The sequence below is a fragment of the Moschus berezovskii genome, chromosome 11 (genome assembly GCF_049115385.1).
Source record: "Moschus berezovskii isolate FMDL1 chromosome 11, NW_MosBer_1.0, whole genome shotgun sequence".
NCBI lineage: Eukaryota > Metazoa > Chordata > Mammalia > Artiodactyla > Moschidae > Moschus > Moschus berezovskii.
Window position 1 is genome coordinate 53,601,883 of NC_142470.1, and position 16,011 is coordinate 53,617,893.

Here is a 16,011-nt window from a genome sequence, read left to right on the forward strand (position 1 = left end):
CTGATCTCTTGCCTCAACAATACCCAAACTGTCAGTAATAACACAAATTTCATGCATGGAGACTATCTGAGGAACTTGGACAAGAAGAACACAATTGGCAAAGTAGAAACCAAAAGACTCAGGGGGAAAGAAAATGAACAAAGTGCCAGAAGGACTTGCAAACTGGGGAAGCAGAGGAGTGACCACATAATCAGTAGGTATAAAAGACAGAGGATGAGATAGCATTCCCTGATGCTATCACTGACTCACTGATAGACTGCATCACTGACTCCCTGGACATGAATTTGAGCAAACTCCAGGAGCCGGTGGAGGACAGAGGAGCCTGGCATGCTGCAGTCTCTGGGGTTACAAAGAGCTGGATATGACTTAGTGACTGAACAATAATAATGTACAAGGCATACTGTCTGGGAGTCAATTCAAGATAAGACTCAGAAATAAGATAGATTAGATAGCCACTGGAAATTTGCTATATGAGATAGGGAACTTAAATCTAGTGCTCTGTGACAACCTAGAGGGGTAGGAGGTGGGAGGGAGGTTCAAAAGGGAGGGGACATATGTATGCCTATAATTTATTCATTTTTATATATGGCAGAAATGAACACAATATTGTAAAGCAATTATTCGCCAGTTAAATAGAAATACATTTTTTAAAGAAATAAGATGTGTAGAGACTTCAGGAAGTTACTCCTTTGAATTTAGCCTTCCCTGAAGGCCATGGAAATGGGTAAAAAATAAATAAAATCAGATATTACCTGTACTATATAATAATTTTTCACAGTTAAAAAATATTACCTAGCAGATATAATAAAATGTAATACAGGAATTAAAGGCATCTTTCATTTCCATGTAGGCAGGGATAGGTTGTTGAGTTCACAGTTCACTGACTGCTTGACACACCAGGGACCACGAATCTTTATTTGTTGAGTGAAGGGCAGCATTATTAGATTTGAATCATCCATAATTCCAGAATAATGCAACATTGTATAAGTAGATGGGTTCACCTTTGAAAGGTCCTTATCAATATCTTAATTTGGGTATCAGGTATGAGGTTGTTGCAAGGAAGAGTCAATTTTGACCCCGTGTTAGAATTGTTTCTTTGACTTGTTTTTCATTGCTTTTGTTTTTATAATCATACATATTGGCCTGCCTCAGAAAACTCTGTCTGTCTGCCTATTAAACCAAAGTGCCTTTGTTTAGGACCCTGTCCACCTGTGGATAGCAGGAAGGAGGAAATGAACTCATCCCCAGCCTGAGGCTTGCCGTTCTAGGAGATATTTACAAGATTAATGCCCTTTTTACTTTTTTTTCCTCACCCCGCCCCACACCTATCTCTGTTCTTTAAAAGAATCTGGTATTCAGACTCCAATAAGGTGATTATTTTCAGATATTAGTTTGCCATCTTCTTGGTCAGTCAGCTTTCCTAATAGTCATACTCCTTGCCTAAACACTTCATCTTTCAGAGATTTATTGGCCTGACTTGAATGGAGCTGAGTGAGCTCGGACTGAGTAACAAATTCGGCTTAGCTTGGAACCTTGCTGCTTGTGGCTCGTTTCATTTCGTTCAGTCGCTCAGTCGTGTCCGACTCTTTGCGACCCCGTGGACTGTAGCCTACCAGACTTCTCCGTCCATGGGATTCTCCAGGCAAGAATACTGGAGTGGGTTACCATTTCCTTCTCCAGGGTATCTTCCCGATCCAGAGATCGAACACGGATCTCTCGCATTGGAGGCAGACGCTTTAACCTCTGAGCCACCAGGGCTAACCAGCCCCAATCAGGGAATATTGAGCCAATGCCTCAGCAGCTGCCAGACCATTTGTCCTGAGAATCTTTCTGTGAAAATTCCCTAAAGAAGCAAAGGCTTCCCCAGCACTTGGCAGTTGAAGCAAGGAGCCCACAGATTTCTGTGAATCCACAGACTCAATTTCATAGAGTAAGTTGCTCCATTGTGTACACAGGGAAATTATCCCCCTCCCTCCAATTTGGGCCTTTACTTTACAGAACAAGCCAGTTAGTTTGGGGTAACTTGTTGGAGAGGAGAATTGTTGTTGGACTCTGCTGCTGCTGCTGCTGCTAAGTCACTTCAGTCGTGTCCGACTCTGTGTGACCCCATAGACGGAAGCCCACCAGGCTCCCCCATCCCTGGGATTCTCCAGGCAAGAACACTGGAGTGGGTTGCCATTTCCTTCTCCAATGTGTGAAAGTGAAAAGTGAAAGTGAAGTCGCTCAGTCGTGTCCGACCCTTAGCGACCCCACGGACTGCAGCCTAACAGGCTGCTCCATCCATGGGATTTTCTAGGCAAGAGTACTGGAGTGGCTTGCCATTGCCTTCTCTGATTAGTAACTGTAGGATAGCTCAAAATATAGATATTCATAATTTATATTAGTAATCTTAATTTATAACATTGGCAATAATTTGTAACAGTATGTTACAATGTTTGTACTTATAGCTTAATTTCTTTTAGTAATTATACCTTAATTCACAAAATAGGTTCTAATCACTTATATTGAGAATCTTAATTTATAACACTTGTAATAAATTGTAATCTTAGTTATAATATTTGATGATATTAGTAATGATAATACAATTTTTATTATTAAGTATGTTGGACTCTACCTGTGTCAAAACTGGTTCATTGGGAGAGCTCGTTCCTATAGGTGTAAGCCTATCCTAGTTGGAGTTAGTTCATTTATTTTTTAGGGTAATTTATTTACCTGAATTGGGAACTGGTTCTTCTGTGAATCAATGCTGGAATTTGTCTGTGCCCTTTTCTTGGAATTTGCCTACATCTTTGTGTTTTGGTATTATCACACTTAGAGAAATGCAAAGTACTTCATCTAACACAAGAAAAGCTCTTCGGGGTGTATATTAAATATGTTAAGATTAGGAGAGCAAAGGCCTCTGAATGGCTCACAATTGTTTTATGATCTTGCAGTTAAAAGTATTTTGCAAGGAAGAGGAACACCCTGATAATAAATGAAGAGGCCCATGGACTCCCTTGAACTTGAGATGTCCAATGCTAATTTACCCACAAGAACCCATGGTAACTGTGGCAGTGGGGAACAAGTTTATTGACTTTCTAATAGATACCCACTCTCCTTTGCAAATTAAATGCTCAAGTAACCTTTTCCCCAGAACAGTTTGACATCAGGGTCCCACCAGGGCCTTTTTGGGGTGCTCTTTCTGATTTGGGGAGCTTCAGCTTTAACTTAAGGAGCTCCCCCTGTGAAGGAAAACTCCATTTATAAGGTGCTTTAGAAAAAAGGTCACAGGTCTAATGGGACCAGGAAGTCACATTTGGAGCACTTTTGCCATTTGACTTTGAATGTGACTTTATGGCTGGCTAGTTACTTTGGTAATGCTCAAACATCTGATATTAACTGCTGGAGCTAAATCTGAACCACTTCCTCTAAGGTTCTACCTCTACCTGGGGGGCTTTTAGAAATTTTTAAATGATTAGTTGCCTCAAAAGTATTTCTAAATAGATTGCCAAAATGGGAGGCCATGGGTCTTACTAAATTAACCATTTCACATGTTGGCAAGGTAGTGGTCAAAATCCTTCAAGCTAAGCTTCAACTGTACATGAATAGAGAAATTCTAGATGTATAAGCTGGATTTAGAAAAGGCAGGGGAAACAGATATGCAAATGATACCACTCTAATGGCAAAAAGTGAGCAGGAATTAAAGAGCTTCTTGTTGAGGGTAAAAGAGGAGGTTGAAAAAAAAAATCTGGCTTAAAACTCAACATTCAAAAAACTAAGATCATGGCATCTGGTCCAACAGCCTCACAGCAAATAGAAGGAGAAAAAGTGGAAACGGTGAGAGATTTTATTTTCTTGGTCTCTGAAATCATTGTGGATTGAGACTGCAGCCGTGAAATTAAAAGATGCTTGCTCCTTGGAAGGAAAACTATGACAAACCTAGACAGCATATTAAAAAGCAGAGACATCATTTTGCAAACAAAGTTCTGTATAGTCAGAACAATGGTTTTTCCAGTAGTTATGATAAGAGAGTTGGACCATAAAGAAGGCTGAACACTGAAGAACAGATGCTTTTGAATTGTGATGCTAGAGAAGACTCTGCAGAGTCCCTTGGACTGCAAGGAGATCAAGCTAGCAAATCCTAAAGGAAATCAACTCTGAATAATCATTGGAAGGTCTGATGCTGAAGCTGAAGCTCCAGTATTTTGGCCACCTAATGTGAAGAGCTGTGTCATTAGAAAAGACCCTGATACTGGGAAAGATTGAAGGCAAAAGGAGAAGAGGGTGGCACAGGATAGGAGGGTTAGATAGCATCACCTACTCCATCGACATAAGTTTGAGCAAACTTCAGGAAATAGTGAAGGGCAGGAAAGCCTAGTGAGTTACAGTCCATGGGGTGGCAAAGAGTCAAACACAACTTAGCAACTCAACAGCAACAATAACAAACTAATTATAGCTGATATTGAGAGCCTAATAGGAATTTTGGATGAAGCTTTCTCCCCTAAGCTAAATGAGGAAAAGTAAAACTTTCCAATGTAGGTAACTGGGCTTGTCAGTTCTTCAATATCATTGAGGTAGCCATCCAGTGCTTTCAGAAAACAAAACAAAGCTGTCTTTGGTTTACCAGTGTAGTCTTTACAGGAGCAGAAGTGTATTTCCAAAATAATCTGAAGCCCACAATCCTTTTACCACTCCACAAACCTCTGCTTACCTTAGCAATTTATAAGTATTAAAGTAAATTACCTTTGTCCATGCTTAGTTCGACTCTTTGCAATCCCATGGACTGTAGTCCAGTCCACAGATAAACTCCTCTGTCCATGGCATTTTGCAGGCAAGAATAATGAAGTTGGTTGCCATTTTCTACTCCAGGGGAACTTTCCCATTGATCGAACCTGCATCTCTTGCATCATCCTGAGTTGGCAGGTGGATTTTTTTTTTTATCAACTACGCCACCTGAGAAGCTGCAGTATTAAACAAAGGAGAAATGAAGTCATCCTATGGAAAATTTACCTGTATTTTTGAGATGCAAATATCCTATCTAGTCTTCTCTGAAACCATCATCTCTGCCATCCTTTTAAACTTCAGATTTTAAACAGGGTAAAGTAATTTAGATGTTGGCTTCTCCAGGGTGTAAATAAATCCTTAAGGACTTTTCTGCAAATATTTAGCCATGTAGCCCAGTAAACATGACTTTTCCCATCTGTGAGAAACCCAGTTCTAATCCAACCTCTTTTGTAAGCTTTGGGATTTTACATTACCTTTCTGACTCAGGTTGAAGTCTTGAAATGAAAACAAATGAAGTCTCACTGTTTGTTTGTATGTTTGTATGAGTCTTTGACTTTAGATAACATTGCTGAGGTTGATTTGTAAAAGAGCTCTATTTAATTGGCTTAAATGAAAGTAAGAGCTTATAAACAAAACAATTCTAAATACAATAGAAATTAAGCTAAATGAGATTCAGGTTCCCATGATCTGGGTAATATTTAATATTATGTTAATACTTGATAGTAATATTTATTTTTTGTCTGTCAGCAAGAAAAGTAACTTGATATGAAGAAATCTTTAAGGAAAGAAAATGCAAATTAGATAAGAGTTTTGGGTGAATTTTCCCTCCAGATGTTCTACATCTAGAAAGTTAGAGTTAAAATTGTGCTAAAATAAGTGATGAAAAGTTTATGGAAAATGGGCCCCCCAAAAAAGGGGAAGGGGGTTTATATATTATAGATCAGGATTGACTAAGATTAAAATAAATTTAATTGAGTAAATGATCTTTGAAAGTAAGCTGGTGAAAAATTCAAATTTGGCTTTTCCCTCTGTTAAAAAAGACAAATTTTCTCAAAAAAGACAATCTACAGATTGGGAGAAAATATTTGCAAATGATGTGACTAATAAGGGATTAGTCTCCAAAACTTACAAACAAATCATTATGCTTAACAGCATCAAAACAAACAACCCACTCAAAAAATGGGCAGCAGACTTAAATATTTCTCCAAAAGAAGACATACAGATGGCCAAGAGGCACATGAAAAGATGTGCATCATCGTTATTTATTAGAGACATGCAAATCAAAATGGCAATGAGATATCACCTCACACCAGGTAGAATGGCTATCATCAAAAAATCCACAAACAATAAATGCTGAGAGGATATGGAAAGAAGGGAAACCCCCCACACTGTTGGTAGGGATATAAGTTAGTACAGCCACTATAAAGAATAGTATCGAAATTCCTTTAAAAAGTAACCATATGACTCTGAAATCCCACTCCTGGGCATACATCCAAATAAAAACATGATCTGAAAGGATACATGATCCCCAGTATTCATTGCAGCACTGTTTACAATGGTCAAGACATGAAAGCAACCCAAATATCCACTGACAGATGAATGGATAGAGAAAATACGGTACATATATAAAATGGAATACAACTCGGCCATTAAAAAGAATGAAATAATGCCATTTGCAGCAACATGGATGGACCTTGAGAGTGTCATACTGAGTTAAGTCAGACAGAGAAGGAGGAATATTGTATGAAGTCCCTTATATGTGGAATCTAAAAAAGAAATTATACAAACATACTGAGTTACAAAGCAGAAAGAGACAGACTAAGAGAATGAAATTATAGTTGCCAAGGGGAAGGGATAGTTAGGAATTTGGGGATGAACATGGACACACAGTAATATTTAAAAAGATAACCAATAAAGACCTACTGGGTAACACATGGGACTCTGCTCAGTGCTATGTGGCAACCTGATAGGATGAAGGTTTGGGGGAGAATGGATACATGTATATGTATGGCTAAGTCTTGGCTATTTACCTGAAATTATCACAACATTGTTAATTGGCTATAAAAAATAGTGTCAATCCCTCAGTCATGTCCAACTCTTCGTGACACCATGGACTGTAGCTTGCCAGGCTTTGGTGTCCATGAAATTCTCTAGGCAGGAATACTGGAGTGGGTATCCATTCCCTTCTTCAGAGGGATCTTCCTTCAGGAATCAAACCCAGGTCTCCCACACTGCTGTATCCCAATACAAAACAAAAAGTTAAATAAACAATTAGTGTCCCATTGTTAAAAAGAAAAAGCAAATTTTCTGAATACTTTAAACTGTCTTTGATAACAGATTTTAACTTTCTTTACCTTTTAAGTGATCTGTTCTATATTTTCCTTTGAAATCTTTTGTTACTTTGCCTAAGTTAATAACTAATTCTTCACAGTGACCTATAATCCTGTTATATGTTAAAAGCTATTTTTGATGTTCTTTTGGCCAAACGTCCCAAATGAAATTATAATAAAGTTCCCTTTACCTCTAGCTAAGTTTGTGATGCTTCAAAGGGCACCTAAAGCACCCCAAAGGAAGATATTAAACTAATTAGGTTCACTTGGTATGTTAAATTGCATAGAAATTGTTATCAAATGAATAATAAATATTCAGATTATATTGTATAATAAAGGATATAGATATTCTAGAGATTATATGGAATTCTGATATGTCCTGGTAATATATTATCAATCTTAATTCTAGTTATCTGAAAGTTATATGTCATGGTAGTGATCAAATTGGTTTGTCAATTGTATTGTAATCAAATTTAAATGTGCATTCTTTAGTCTTTTGTTATTTATAAACAGTTATGTTTTCACCCTAATGCCTTTGAAAAAATGTCTCCTTTTCAAGAAGATTTATAAAAAGGATTTTTAGATAAATACAAGTTTCTTACTTTCGATCATAAAGCTGAAATGGGTAACATACTGAAAAAAATCTAATTGGAAACCTAACAACTTCATAAAGGGCTTCCCTGGTGGCTCAGAGGTTAAAGCGTCTGCCTCCAATGCGGGAGACCTGGGTTCGATCCCTGGGTCGGGAAGATCCCCTGGAGAAGGAAATGGTAACCCACTCCAGTATTCTTACCTGGAGAATCCCATGGACGGAGAAGCCTGGTAGGCTACAGTCCACGGGGTCGCAAAGAGTCGGACACGACTGAGCGACTGAACGGAACGGAACAACTTCATAAAGCTGTTGACATAAAGGATTAGTTATATAGGACTGAGTAAAGTGGTAAATATGGCTATAATTTTTATCAGTTCTAAATAAAAAGGTTATTGGTTTAAAACTGTGTCTTCCAGGTATAAGAAAGACCTTCTCCTTAAACTAGTTATGACTTATAGTAACTTGGTAAATTATACCTTTTGTAAGCAGAATTAAAACATTTATATTTTTCTCTTTATGTTGATCCTGCCAGTAACATATGCTTGTCTCTAAGATTGAGTCAGGCATAAGTTGTGCATAGGCTGTACAATAAAACCTGTGGATAGCTCATTAAACCAGTTATGGCTCTTTGGTCACTAGATTATTGCAACTGGATTACAACTAATTGTACTAATTGATGTTTTAATTTCTTCTTTGTTTTGAAATTAAGCTTTGTGTCTCTCTCCTGCACTATATCACTGTCAATGTTACTGTCTTCATTACTTAATATCCTCTGTGAGATTGTTGTTTCTTACAGTATGCTGTGTGTAACCAAGTCTCCAACAAAATTTCTATGGCTAAAGAGCTTAAGGAAATAGGTCATATTTATAACATAAAATAATTATAATAATGTGATTGTAGATACAGGAAGAGGCAACAAGAGAAAATGTCTCCTGGATCACAATCAGAAGATCTAGAGAATCTTTATTGATGGGGCCAAGTCCAAAATTTAGCACTTGAAGTGGTATATCAAGAATTTCCACCTGACCTGGAATGAGCCTCCCAGCACCATGGGACACAATTTGATCACAAAATGTCTCCCAAATATTGGTCAAACTCCTGACCATGAAGGAAGGACCTGAGAAATTTAATCAGTGATTGCAGGCCTCTAACATGAGCCACTGCCTATGGTGAGCCTTGACAAAACTTGGGATATGAAAACATAGGATTATAGGCCCCAGACAACTGAGGTCATATCAAAGAAATGATTTAAATAAAACCTGACTCTTGCATCTTCCCATACATAGAAAAGTACTAATTCTTTAACTTAAGATGCTGTCTCCTGGATTTGAAGTCCTAAAAAAAAAAAAAGTCCTGCTGAATAAGACAGAACTCTTAATTTTCAAATTATAACTACCTTTTAAGTATACAGATGTAAAGTAGAACTTTCCAGGGGGGCAAAGGAAGATAAATCTCAAGCTTTGCACTGGCATTGATGGCGGATACTCCCAGAAAGATACATCTCATGAAGCAGTTAGAAAGTTTGTCTCCCTTTTTACCAAAGGACTGTGAAATGGACATTGACAGCGGGGAATAATTGTAGGGAAGAGCCAATTCTGACTCCATGTTGGAAGTGTTTCTTTGACTTGCTTTTGTTATTATAAATATACATAATGGCCAGATTCAGAAAATTCTGCCCCTCTGCCTGATTGTTAAACAAAAGTGCCTTTGTTCAGGACCCTGTCCACCCTTGAATGGCAGGAAGAGATAAATGAACACATCGCCTGCCTGAAGCTTGCCATTCTAGGAGATATTTACAAAAGTAGTGGCCTTTTTACTTTATTTCCTCATTTCCTCCCATCTCTATTTTTAAAAGAACCTTTCATCTGCAGATTCATGCTATTATCACCATTATCATTACTAAAATAGAAAGGAATAAAACTATTCCCAGTTTTTTTAAAACAAAAATGCACCACTCAAGAGCTGACAAAAAAACTACCTAAATTTTTTTCTACTCATTTCTAATGAAAAATAATATAGTGACTCTTTTTTTTTTTTTTAGGTTCATTAAATTTATTTTAAAAATCATAAAACTTTTCTTACAAAAGAGCATTACATTCTGCACACTGCTCTGAATAGATGCCAGGGACATATGAACTACTGTTACTTTTCCTCCCTGTCCCACCACCCCAAATGTTACAGTGACCACAAAGCAAAGTGTTCACAATAATTACATGGGGGAACTTCTTTAAACCACCAACAATGAACAAAAATTAAAATTCACTCACTCTGCTGCTGTTTCAAAATTTCAATGTTAGTTTTTGCACACTCTCCCCCAACCCCCACCCTGTTTGTAAGGAACTAAAACATTACATCTGGTGAACAGCAAAGATTTCACTACACCTCAAATGCAGAACACCTATGAAGCAGAGGAATGTTGGCTTTTTAAACAGAAGCAGATAAAAAAAAAAGATGCAGGACGCCTTCAGTTCTTCACTAGTCTTAGAAAAACTTTCCAGAATACTGCTTCACACTGCTGCTGCTGCTGCTGCTGCGTCACTTCAGTCGTGTCCGACTCTGCGTGACCCCATAGACAGAAGCCCACCAGGGTCCCCCGTCCCCGGGATTCTCCAGGCAAGAACACTGGAGTGGGTTGCCATTTCCTTCTCCAATGTGTGAAAGTGAAAAGTGAAAGTGAAGTCACTCAGTCGTGTCCGACCCTTAGTGACCCCACGGACTGCAGCCTACCAGGCTCCTCCATCCATGGGATTTTCTAGGCAAGAGTACTGGAGTGGCTCGCCATTGCCTTCTCCAGCTTCACACTATAAAAAAGAAAAAATATCTTGCATTAGAATCCTTCAACATCTGCATACTGTTTCACACTGTTATGCATCAAATACTGTGCATTCTGTATCTGGTCCTATGTTCCTGTTATGGTAATGATCCGATCTTCGGATCCTTCTAAAGGCTCGTCAGATTTGATCGAAGCTCCTGACTCACGAAGGATTTGTTTAATCCACTGACCACCTTTGCCAATAATAGATCCAGCCAAATCTTTGGGAATAGTTACTTGTGTAGTAATAATAGGTCCACCAAGATCACCATATGAGCCATGACCCCCTGCATAGGAATAATCATATCCAGAGCCACCCTGTGGTTCATAAGTCATTTGCCACTCTGATGGGCTCCATGTATCTATTGCAGAGTCCCAGGTTTCATCAGCACTGAAACCAACCATGCCATCATAACGGTCTCCAGGTCTTCCTCTTGTCATAGGCCATTAGATCTCCTCCTCTAGGCAGTGGTGGTGGTGGAAGAGGAAGATTCCGAGCTCTGCTACCGCCCCGGCCACCTCGCCTGGGAGGGGGAGGAGGAGGTCCTCGATGAGGGCTCATATCATCATAATCTCTTCTGGAGGTAGGCATGGGACGCCCACCCCGACCAGGCGGCATTCTGTCAAAACCACCTCTTCGCATGGGAAATCCCACAGGACGTCCACGGCAGTCATCAAACATCATTGTAAAACCACCGTAATCATAGGTTTCATCATAAAAATTGGGATCATGAGGCTGAGCGCGTCCTTTGATGGGAGACTCTGATATAAGATCAAGGATAATCTTTATGCACTCTATAACCCTATCAGGTTTTCCTCCGATAAGAACGACTCTGTCAGTAGATTGAGGACAACATTCCTGGAAAAGCTTGATTGTTTGAGTGTTCTCTCGAAGTTCTTTGATTTTAGCACCTTTGACTCCAATAATTCCTCCTGCCAGACTCTGATGAATCAACAGTCTCAACTCGCAGTCAAAGTCGCTTCCTTTATAGCGTTGGTACTCTTCCAAGGTAGGGATGATTTTCTTCAGAATTTCTCCAATCGTTTCAATATCAGCACTGATACTCAGTATGCGCTCTGGGCCACTGCTGTCTGGGACTGAAACACTGGTATTGTAGTCTGTGCGGAGAGCCTTAATATTCTTGCCTCCTTTTCCAATCACTGCCCCAGCATTCTTGCTCTGAAGCAGAATGCGCAATTCAACCATCTCATCAGTGTTTTTAGATCTTTTAAAAGCTTGTTCCTCTTCCATATCTTCAGCAGGGCGTTTGCCAAATTCGCCATTGGTTTTGGTGTTGGGAAAGTTTTCCTCTGGCTGTTCAGTTTCCATTTTCTTGTATTCAAGGGACACACCAATCCGGCAAGGGTACCGTCCCTACGCTGCCGCTCCTCCTCACCCGGTCACAGCTAGACAGAGAACAAGCGTGGGACCCCACTCTATAGTGAATTTCGTGATGGTTTTGGGCATGGTGAAGGGGATAATGTGTGCTGGTTGTGAATCTTTCTATAAAAAAATTATTATTTGGGATAAAAATTTATTTTCATTGGAGTAAGATAAGATGCATTATCATCAAAGTCTGATAAAACTATGCATTGTCATTAATATTATCAAGCATTATTTTAGAAGTACTAATAATGGAAAATCATGATTTTTTAAAAAAGTATAATTTTTTGATGACTACTTGTGCATTCTTAGAAAACCCAAGAGCATACACTAAGATCCTATTTATAAAATTAATATGAGTATCAATATTATTACTATATATATTGTACTACTCCTATAAAAGGGTTATTTTCGTACTTTCCATAGTGATATAACATACCTAGTATCAAATTTAAGCACAACTCTTCTCTGGCCATGAGAAAGAAATTGAAATAAATGAAAACCCAGACTTTGTTCTTGAAAATGATTTATATTTCAAAGGATTTGATAATTTGCAATTTTCCCTAAACTCGTTTATGCTCTCAGAAATATTCACCACAAAATCCTATAGTGTGCAAGAGTATTTTAGAGGTACAAAGGAATAATCAATGAAATATTCATCTTATATCTAAATTATAGGTAAATATGTCAATGTTTAAAAGTCAAATAATACAGTAAATCTATAATTTAAGGGACAAGTTTTGTCCCTGTATAGCCAAGGCTATTTCCCAGAGAAAATTATTTCCCAAATAATTACTTTTATACATACTGAAGTAAAATAAACCATCATTCTTAACAATGGACTTGTATTAGTGTAAATTGATCTATCTTCTTACAACTATTGACCTCCTACAATGGTGACTGAGAGGTTTTTTGTTTTTGTTTTTTTTCCCTTTCCCAATATGACTAAAAGCTTTACTTATTATGTTGATTATCATTGTGTTGCTCATATGACTAGTTTCATAGCCAACATCAATTTTTATTTCTTCCCTAAAATTAAATAAATAAACTGCAGTAGTAATGTGACCAGACAAAAAATGAATTTTTAGCTTGATGAGGGATAAAGAAATGTGAGCTGAAATTGTCATATACAGCTCAGGGCAGTCTCTTAAGTGAAGCGGGCAACTGAAAGGCAGATACCGTTTTACTGTTATTCCTCCCTCCTACTCCAGGCTCAGTTGATTGCTAGAGAGTCAGTGGTCATCCTGTGACTGGCCTGAAAGTAGTCCTGAGGATAGTCCTAAAAAGGGCAGAACAGAGAGAAAGATGGACTCTGAACATTAACGACATTCTGATCCACACTAACTGTATGTGTGTGTTTGCTCAGTCGCACGAACTAATCCTGAATCATTATCCTCCGGATTTAGTAGATGTAAGAGAGAAGAAGCATCAATAGTGTGCAGCCAAAAATATTCTGGATTTCTGTTTCAGTAGACTAACACAGTTAACAATATTATGCAACTTTCAGTAATGCACTTATAGCCTTAACATCTGGTTCATTCATCCATACCTGGTATTCCTTCAACCCCCAGTTTTTAAGCAAATAAATCAGTTGTGGTGTTATCTTTTCTGAGACCTCTCATCCTATCTGGCTTTAAGCCTCCTAACTTCTATAAAACTGTATAGTTATTTTCATATTTCAAGATCAATTATATCTATATACTGTCTATAACTACAGTTGATTATGTTATGCTTCATCTGTATTTTGAATTTAAGTGAAAAAATCAACAATTAATATTTATATTTTATAAATCTACTAACACTGCTCACTACAATCAAATAGAACACTAAATTTATCTATCATTTTTTCTGTAGTTATTGTGTATTTTTTCCTAGCACAATTGTTGACTCTTTTTTTTTCTTTTCCCATTGTTTCCTAAACATAACCCAAAATTATTCAAAATTTTTAAACATCCCCTATAGCTTATTTAATACTTTTTTTTTTTCCCCAAGACATCCTGTTTGAAGCTCCTCTCAGTGTATCTGGATGTACTTCTGTCAAGTCCAGCTGTGCTGATGGCATCTTGTGTTCTCACTTATCTTGTGTCTGAATTATTCTTTACTGTATCACTTATTATCTTTTTTCTTGATTTATATTCTTCTTCTATGACTTTCTAAGCAATTTTGTCTGTTAGGTAAATTTTCTGACATTTTGCTTCTTGGTAAATGCCATTTTGTTGCTTTCACACTGATCATTTCACTTGGGCAATCAATTTCAGAGTTAAAATGTTTCTTCTCAAAATTATAATGGAATTCCCCTATTGTTTATGGCAATCAAAGTAGTCAATCAAATATCTGACTGCTGTCTTCATTTTGTTTTTCTTTTTTAAGACCTTCTCTGTTTTCCTCCATAGGGAGAAAATTTTCAACACATATCTAAGTTTGGAATATGACCCTTTTATTATTTGCCTTACTTGGAAATTGGTAAGATTTTTCAATTTTTAGATGTATACATAAATTTTAGTTTGGAAAATCATTTCAAATAGTTTCTTTGACAAATTTTTCCTCATTGTTTCCTTTGTTCCCTCTTTTTGAAACTCCCATAAATACAATTTGGGGCATTCTGAATTAATGTTTCTTTTATTATCTATCCCTCTATATTTTTGTTTCCTGGATATTTGTTTTACTCTGGGGAAATAGTCCCAAATTTACTACTTAAGATTCTTATGCCTATACTTGTGATCATATTGAAAACTAAACTTACATTTCCAAGAACTCTTATTTTTTTATCCTCTTTTTTCTTAGTATTGCATTTTTGTCTTAAGGAGATTCTATGTTTTTTTCTAATTTCTTTGCAAACAAAAATTTAAACTCTAAAAATTGATTTTTCAGTTATCTCATTTTTTTCTGTTTCTTTTGAAGTGTTTTATGTTGATCTTTCTTTCTTATGGTAAATTTTACTCACATGTTTGTTAACTCTTGTTTGGTTGTTTGCATATAAATATGATACAGTAGGAAGCCAGAATAGAAAAAAAAAAAGATATATGAAATTGTATTTTTAAGATGAAAAAGGAAAAGCAAAACATGATGTAAGGCCCCACAAATTCCAGAATATAAAGGGTTTTATTCTGAGACATATATTGACTTGGTATCAGAGATGGACTATTAAATTTATATGAAAGATACTATTTTGTTGCTATTATTTTTAACATAGATTAAACAAATATTTATTGAGTTTTTTTAATGTGCTAGACTCCATCATAAGTGTTGAAGATACAGCTGTGAATATAACACACATAAACTTTTGTGATCCTGTGAGTAATAAAGAACATAAATAATAAGAAGGATAAGAATGTGCATTGGAAAGTCAAGCAAATGCTTTGTTTTGGTTTACTTTGTCTTCCCACTATTTATTTGACATATATATTTTTTGCTTAGGGAGTAAATGCTTGGCTATAAGAATTAATAACTAAGTAGAAGTGGACAGTTTTCTATTAAAATAAGCCTTTACTTTCTTTTTTTGTAAAAAATGGCATAGTTAAAAATAATTAGAGCACACAGAACTATGGGCCATATGCAATTTTAATTCTATTACATATATGAAAAGTTTAGATTATATTATTCATTTGCTCTTCATACTAATCTATGAAGCAGGTTCTAACATTAATACTTTTTAAAAAGATAAACGTTACCTTAACAAATTGTGATGAGGACAAGTCTGGAGTCTCATACATTAATCACCCTCCCCTATAGTTAAAAAAATAAATCATACTCATAAATGTGAATTAGTTCATAAATTTATACTTATGCCACTGTAATTAATCCATACATTGACTGTTTCTGGTTTTGTTAGATTCTAAGTAAAATAGAAGATTTCTTCCCTCACTTCAGGAATTCCACTTGATTACCTTGTACACATGCCCTACCACTATCTAGCAGTTTAGAAAAGAGAAATATATTCCAGAAAAGTTCAATGTAGAGGATCCCTGCAATCCAAAAAGTGATTTCAATTGTATCCTCAGGAATTTGTGGTATTTCAGTGCATGGAGATTAGCAAAATGCCTTCTGCATTCCAAATATATCACTAAAATACCAGGAGGTAGGAAAATCAAATAGTCATTTGAGAAACACTAAGTCAAGCTTCCCAAAA

General features: G+C 36.8%; 1 pseudogene; it reads right to left on the bottom strand.

Annotated features, from left to right (window-relative positions):
• Positions 1-10,489: 10,489 nt before the first annotated feature.
• On the bottom strand, positions 10,490-11,918 carry LOC129539339 (heterogeneous nuclear ribonucleoprotein K pseudogene; annotated as a pseudogene).
• Between the last annotated feature and the right edge of the window lie 4,093 nt (positions 11,919-16,011).